Below are 7416 nucleotides of genomic sequence, written 5' to 3' on the forward strand. Positions count from 1 at the left end.
TTCTTAGTGACTAAATTTTTGGTAATATACTTTGCACTTTACTTTATTCTTTAAAATAATTTTCACTAGTGTTCTAGGAGTGTATATGTATATGTATATGTATGTGTGTTTGTGTTTTTATCTATCCATCATCTGTCTATCTATCTGTCGTCTATTTATCTATATATATATTTATGTCTTCTCTCTTTGTGTTTTAGCTCTGATGTATGCTAGTATCTTTGGGAATGTGTCTGCTATAATTCAGCGACTGTACTCAGGAACAGCCCGGTACCATCTGCAGATGCTTCGGGTCAAAGAATTCATTCGCTTCCACCAGATCCCTAACCCGCTGAGACAAAGACTGGAGGAGTACTTTCAACACGCATGGACATACACCAATGGCATTGACATGAACATGGTAAGAGTCAGATTTTTTCCCCTTAACGTAAATTTCTGTCATTGAATAAATAAATGCTTTCATCTGTCAGTGTGTGTACAGTATGTGTCAGTGTGTTAGCTATCTAGTGTTTCAAACATATGTATCTCAGTCACAGACTATTAATGTCAATTGTGTTCATGTTTCTACGCAGTGATCTGATATGTATTTTTCTTTCTTATACGCACTCAAACGGACTGACTTCAACACCCTGGTGAGCAGGAGGTATAGATTAATGTTTGCTTTTGACCAAAAAAGCTGCAGTCATTTTATCTTAAATGTTTTCCATGTGACTGTATATTTGTATCAAAACATGCCGTTGATTTTAAACTGTGCATGTCTAACCGTGAGCAGTGTTGGTTATATACGTACCATTTTATAAGGTAAGCATAGTCTAAATGTTATTCTCAATTATGGTAATTAAAGTTTGGTCCATTTGAAGACTGACGTTAAATCAAAAACTCTTATTAACAAAGCTAATGGCATGTGTACTGTGACTCATCCTGCATACAGACATTTGCCGAGTTCTATTTCAGTTATTTTCCTTCAATTAAATCAGTTTCACTTTAATGGACCTAGGTCATATTGACATTTCCCATTTTATTAGGCATCAGATTATTTAATTAGTCAGTCAGATAGATAGTTATTGCAGATTAATACATTTCCATGCCAGTCTTTGTTCCCTGGCAGACTTCCTAAATGCAATTTTAAACAAGAAACAGTGTTTTTTAGTCTTTTTTTTTTTTTTTAGATGAACCAGATGTGTATCCGATTAAAATCCACATTTGGAAGTGGCTCAGATCGGATGCAAAAAAATCGGATCTCGTGCGGGTTTTTGTGTTTACACGTGTGCAACAAATTCCGATCTGTGTCAGATGTGAGCGAAAGATCGGATTTTTTGTGCCAGTGTAAATGCAGCCTTTGTTCCTTGGCAGACATCCCAAATTCAATTTTAAACAAGAAACATGGTGTTTTTTAGACATTTTTTTTTTTAGATGAACCAAAAAAATTGGGGGGAAACATAAGTGGCTGTTGCATTCTCCTCTGTTTGATGTGCCGTATATCATTATATGAAGCAAAAGCAAATCAAAGGCAAACACAATGCAATGCAGCAGAAACAAAGGATCCCAGATGTATTCATACTGTGCTTCATCTTTTATGTATTTGTAGTTGAGGGAGACAAGGCTATATTAGTATCGTATAATCTGAGCTCTAACACAAAGCTCTTAAAACCTGCAATCATTCTGCCCTCCTTCTCCTCTTCTCCATGGGGAACACTCTTTCTGTCTTTTTCTCTCTCTTTTCCCTCTTTGCAGGTACTGAAGGGCTTTCCAGAGTGCCTGCAGGCTGATATCTGTCTTCATCTGAATGAAAGTTTGCTCCAGAGCTGCAAGGCTTTCCACGGAGCGACCAAAGGATGTCTACGGGCATTGGCGATGCGCTTTAAGACCACTCATGCCCCGCCGGGTGACACGCTGGTGCATTGCGGGGACGTTCTCACGGCCCTCTACTTTGTGGCCAGGGGATCCATCGAGATCCTCAGAAACGACATAGTGGTGGCTATCCTGGGTGAGCAATGAACAATTTAACAAACTTTCACTGTAAGCAACCCACCAAAATTTTGTTGTGATGAAATCTCACTAGGTATGGTTACATGCACTCATTTTCGGCAATCAGAATGAATTCAATAGGATTTCACATTCCATAACTGAGTTTCCATTAAGCTGCTTTGACACAATCTGTATGGAATAGATTGAAATGGAAATAAAGGTGACTTGACTCACCATATTTGTTTACATGAGCATTACATGTGTTCTGTACAAAGCATCAGCACATGTGTAGCTCCCAGTTGTCTTGTTCAGAACAGGAGAAAGCCACCTCAATAATGTCATCGAAGCTACCGTGAGTATAATTGCAATTTTTGTCTTGATGACATATCTAAAAACAAAGCTGACATTTATGTCAGAAGAACTTTTTAGCAAATATTTAGTAAATATTACTAAATATATAAATATATACGCATGACGTCTAATTTATGTAAACATATGCATTCCGGCACTGCACATGTGTGCAAGGTATTTTTAGAAAATAATCAAATTCAAGTGTTTACATGCTTAATTCATTCCTGTTTATATAATTTTTTGAGGTCTAAGCCACCCCTTCCATTCTGATCTAAATTTAATTCAGATAAAGCTAATGAAGGCTTTTAAGTCCGATTGAGCCATCAATACAAGCGGACTATTTGAGTGCATGTAAACTTAGCTACTGTGATTAGAATCTACTGAGCAGATCTTTAACCACTAGGCTTTTCCACCACACAATAAATGTCCTTGGTTCATATTATCAAAATGTAATAACTTCTCCAAAATAACTTTTTTTTTGCTCTTATAACCAAGGCCACACAAAAAGGGAAAAGTAGTATATCATAAGCCCCTTTCACACAGTAATACCAGTAAATTGCTGTAAAATTACCGGAACGACTTTACCGGTAAATACAAAAATGCACTGTTCACACAGGCAACGACGTTCTGTCTTTTTACCCGTAAAGCACCATTCGCACATCGGTTTCAAATTACCGGTAAATTCTGTGACATCATTAATCAGATATGACCTCTAAACGGCTGCTCGTGCCGTTGTTGTGTTTGTAAACATGGAGGGGTATACGCGGTCAGTGTTTTTGTTGATGTTTTCATTTTTGTGACAAACATTCACATTCATGCAGCTGCTTTTGGCCCAGAGTCATCGTATTAACTGACTTCAAACTGAACTACACAGCGTGGAGTAAATGCATCATCTGCATCAGAATGTTATGATTGACCCAGAGTAGACATCTTACGCCAGCGCGTTCTGAACTTGTACGTGCTCATACCGGTAATCTTGTGCTGTGTTCACACAGCAAATTACCGGTAATTTACTGGCAATGTTACAACTTCTCATACCGGTAAATTGCTGAAACAATTTTACTGGTATTTTTGAAAAGGTCCTGTTCACACTTGATCTCTTAACGGTAATTTACCTGTAATTTACCAGTAAAGTCTGTATGTGTGAAAGAGGCTTATAGTCTAACATATTTTAGCTTCCAATCAAATCCAAAAAAAACTTATGACCACATAACATTATGACAACTGACAGGTGAAGTGAATAACACTGATTATCTCTTCATCACGGCACCTGTTAGTGGGTGGGATATATTAGGCAGCAAGTGAACATTTTGTCCTCAAAGTTGATGTTAGAAGCAGGAAAAATGGCCAAGCATAAGGATTTGAGCGAGTTTGACAAGGGCCAAATTGTGATGGCTAGACGACTGGGTCAGAGCATCTACAAAACTGCAGCCCTAGTGGGGTGTTGTAGTGGTCAGTATCTATCAAAAGTGGTCCAAGGAAGGAACAGTGGTGGACCGGCGACAGGGTCATGGCGACTAAGGCTCATTGATGTACGTGGGGAGCGAATGCTGGCCTGTGTGGTCCTATCCAACAGACGAGCTACTGTACTGTAGCTCAAATTGCTCAAGAAGTTAATGCTGGTTCTGATGGAAAGGTGTCAGAATACACAGTGCATCTCAGTTTGTTGCGTGTGGGGCTGCATAGCCGCAGACCAGTCAGGGTACCCATGCTGACCCCTGTCTTTGGGCAGTTTTCTGCTGGGAATCCTTGTATGTGGAATGTTACTTTGACACGCACCACCTACCTAAGCATTGTTGCAGACCATGTACACCCTTTCATGGAAACAGTATTTCCTGGTGGCTGTGGCCTCTTTCAGCGGGATAATGCGCCCTGCCACAAAGCAAAAATTGTTCAGGAATGGTTTGTGGAGCACAACAACTAGTTTGAGGTGTTGAGTTGTCATCAAAATTCCCCAGATCTCAATCCAATCGAGCATCTGTGGGATGTGCTGAACAAACAAGTCCGATCCATGGAGGCCCCACCTCGCAACTTACAGGACTTAAAGGATCTGCTGCTAACATCCTGGTGCCAGATACCACAGCACACCTTCATGGGTCTAGTGGAGTCCATGCCGATGGGTCAGCGCTGTTTTGGCAGCAAAAGGGGGACCAACACAATATTAGGAAGGTGGTCATAATATTATGCCTGATCGGTGTATATATCCTATAATATAAGTACAGTATCATTGTCCTAATAGCGGTTTAATGGAATGCTGTGGAAAATGGGTTGTCTTACAATATGGCACTTGCACACTCATCTAAATTTAATATAAACAGCTCAGAGGCTCAAAGGTAATAACAGACTTAATGAAAGAAGTGCTGTCCTTCATTCAAGGAGATCTCTCCTATGATGAGCTCATCATGTTTTTTTATAGATGGAGAGAGACTGAAATAGAGGAAAGCTGAAAGAAAGTGAGAGAACAAGGGAGAGAAGGGTTGTAATTAAATAAGATGCTGGAATGAGAGTGACGGCAGTGTGGTGCATGTTTCCCTTGTTCATTAGATTTGCGAAGTGTCTTAGTGTGATGGAGAGCCACGAGTGACAGCACTAGTTTCATTATTTACAGGCGCACTTATTAAACTCATGCACACACATGCTCAAGAGTCTCCAGCCTCACTGGTGCAGGTAGAGCAGGGTAAGCCGAATTTAAATGGTCCATCTCTCTTCCTACGCAAGCTGGCTTTAACAGAATAAGGCCAGGGGAAGAAAAAGAGACACACACTTACACACTCATGCAACTCAGCAGAAACTTGCTATACACTGCACGAAATTGCTGAGAGAAGCTACCTCCTGCTTCATTTGTATTCTTAGGTCTCAGTTGAAGAATCACTACCTCAGCAAGAATCTATTGTCTTACGAAAGTGTTGCAGATGGACACTTCATCACTGTACACTAATTCTGGTTCTGGCCCAGACTCTGTTACACTAATATCATACTAACCTCAAATAATTTATATATAATATACAGCACTAATGGCTTTAGCCACGACCCTGAGCTGGATTTAGACCCGGTGGCCGCTGCCCAGGTCGCTGTCGTTTGTTTGTCAGGTCTGACCTTTGATATATATCACCACAGAAATGTGCTGTCAGGCCTTGCCTTTTCTCTTGGCACATGTCCTCGGGAAGCTTGCAGGGGCTTTCAGAAATATCACATCCTCCGTGTTTATCACATTAAGTTTTACCCAAATTGTGAGCTTGGAATAAAAAAAGTAATTGCAACTTTATTTTTGCAATTTCAGAGTTTATATCTTACAATTTAGATTTTTTTTTCTCCGATTTTATATTGTAATTCTGACGTTTATTCTCGGACTTCTGAGTTGGCATCTCGCAATTCAGACTTTTTTCTCAGAATTTTTTTCTCCCCTCAAGAGTTTTACATGTCACAATTCTGACTTTTTTTTTTCTCTGAATGAGTTCCATTTGGTATTCATATTAATGCACAAAATCACAAATAACATTTACGAAATTACATTCACAAAATTCTCAGAAAACGGTTGATGTTAACTCAGTCTTAAAGGGGTCATATGATGCGATTTCAAGTTTTCCTTTCTCTTTGGAGTGTTACAAGCTGATTGTGCATAGATAAGATCCCTGAAGTTGCAAAGACTAAAGTCTCAAAACCAAAGAGATATTCTTTATCAAAGTTAAGACTCTGCCACGCCCCCCTAAAACGGCTCATTCTAACACGCCCCCACGAGAGGCGGGGCATATAGGACCTACAATAATGTACAGTATTTGAAAAATAATGTGTTTTTTGAACATTAAAGCATGTCAACATATTCTGTTACACCAAATACACCAAATAATGATCTTTAAAAAAGCATCATATGACCCCTTTAAGATACAAACTTGGAATTGTGAGATAAAAAGTCGCAATTACCTTTTCTTTTCTTTTTTTTTTTTTTAATCCGTGGGCTTTCATAGCAATCTAAACTGAATGTGTTGAAATAAAGAACATATTACCAAGAAAATAAATAGATAACATATTTTGTCTTCACTGGCAGCACACACACACACACACACACGCCAACAAGTGTTCCCTTGCTCACAACAAATGACTCTTATGAGCTGGTTTGCTGGAGACTTACAAAAATCATTATCAGTTTGATTCAACCCTAGGGGTGTAACGGTACACAAACATGACGGTTCGTTACATACCTCGGTTTTGACGTCACGGTTCGGTACAGCAGGGGGCACTACAGCACTAAACAAATGTTTTTTTTTTTACAGTGGTTTACTGAACAAATAGCACTTTCTTTAAATAAATTTAATTATAATTAATTTTCTTAGGGATCAAAATCTACCTCAGCTTATGCTCTAAACTATAGGGAGCCCTTTTACTGTCACGGTTGCACTACTGAGTGGAGTGCGGAGCAAGGAACGGAGGGAGACGAGGAGGAGGACATCAATCCAGAGAATTTTAATTATAACTAGGAAAACTCACGTAGCACAGGTAGATGAACAATACTGGACGCTGAACTAAAAACCGGGAACACCATTTAAACATGACAAGACACACCTGGGATCAATGGAAATAAACGGGAACACCTGGAATTAAATACACATAATCAGGACAGGAACAGGAAACTAACCAAATATGGGCATAAACACTGGGACACAGGGAGCACATGGGGAACAAAACACAACAAGCCTGACATGACGCCACCCCCTCCGGAAGGCGCGTCCTCGCGCCATACAACATCAAAGGGGTGGGGGGGTGGGCGCCTTGGAGATCCCTCAGGACAGGCTTGGACGGGACGGGATGCCCCAAGGCGATCCCAGATCCGGGCACCATGGCAGATCGGCCGCTACGGCTGGAGCCCTACTACCCCTACTACAAAAATACTTGGGGATGCTTACGTGCTCCGAGGCCCTCCGTGGGCCATGACCGGGGACCCGGAGCCCTCCCTGGGCTCAACGGGGGATCCGGAGCCCTTACTGGGCTAGACTCGGGAACAGGAGCCCTCACTGGGCTAGACTCGGGGACTGGGAAGCGCTTACGAGGAGCTGGCACTGGAGGGCGCTCTGGAGGAGCAGGCACAGCAAGGCGCTTTCGAGG

At 40.8% G+C, this 7416-nt stretch overlaps 1 pseudogene; it reads left to right on the forward strand.

Moving 5' to 3' along the window:
* Positions 1–7416, forward strand: part of LOC107705567 (potassium voltage-gated channel subfamily H member 7-like) — a 70600-nt pseudogene that overhangs the window by 51624 nt on the left and 11560 nt on the right.

Source organism: Sinocyclocheilus rhinocerous, unplaced genomic scaffold (genome assembly GCF_001515625.1).
Source record: "Sinocyclocheilus rhinocerous isolate Xijiao unplaced genomic scaffold, SAMN03320098_v1.1 scaffold504, whole genome shotgun sequence".
Lineage (NCBI taxonomy): Eukaryota > Metazoa > Chordata > Actinopteri > Cypriniformes > Cyprinidae > Sinocyclocheilus > Sinocyclocheilus rhinocerous.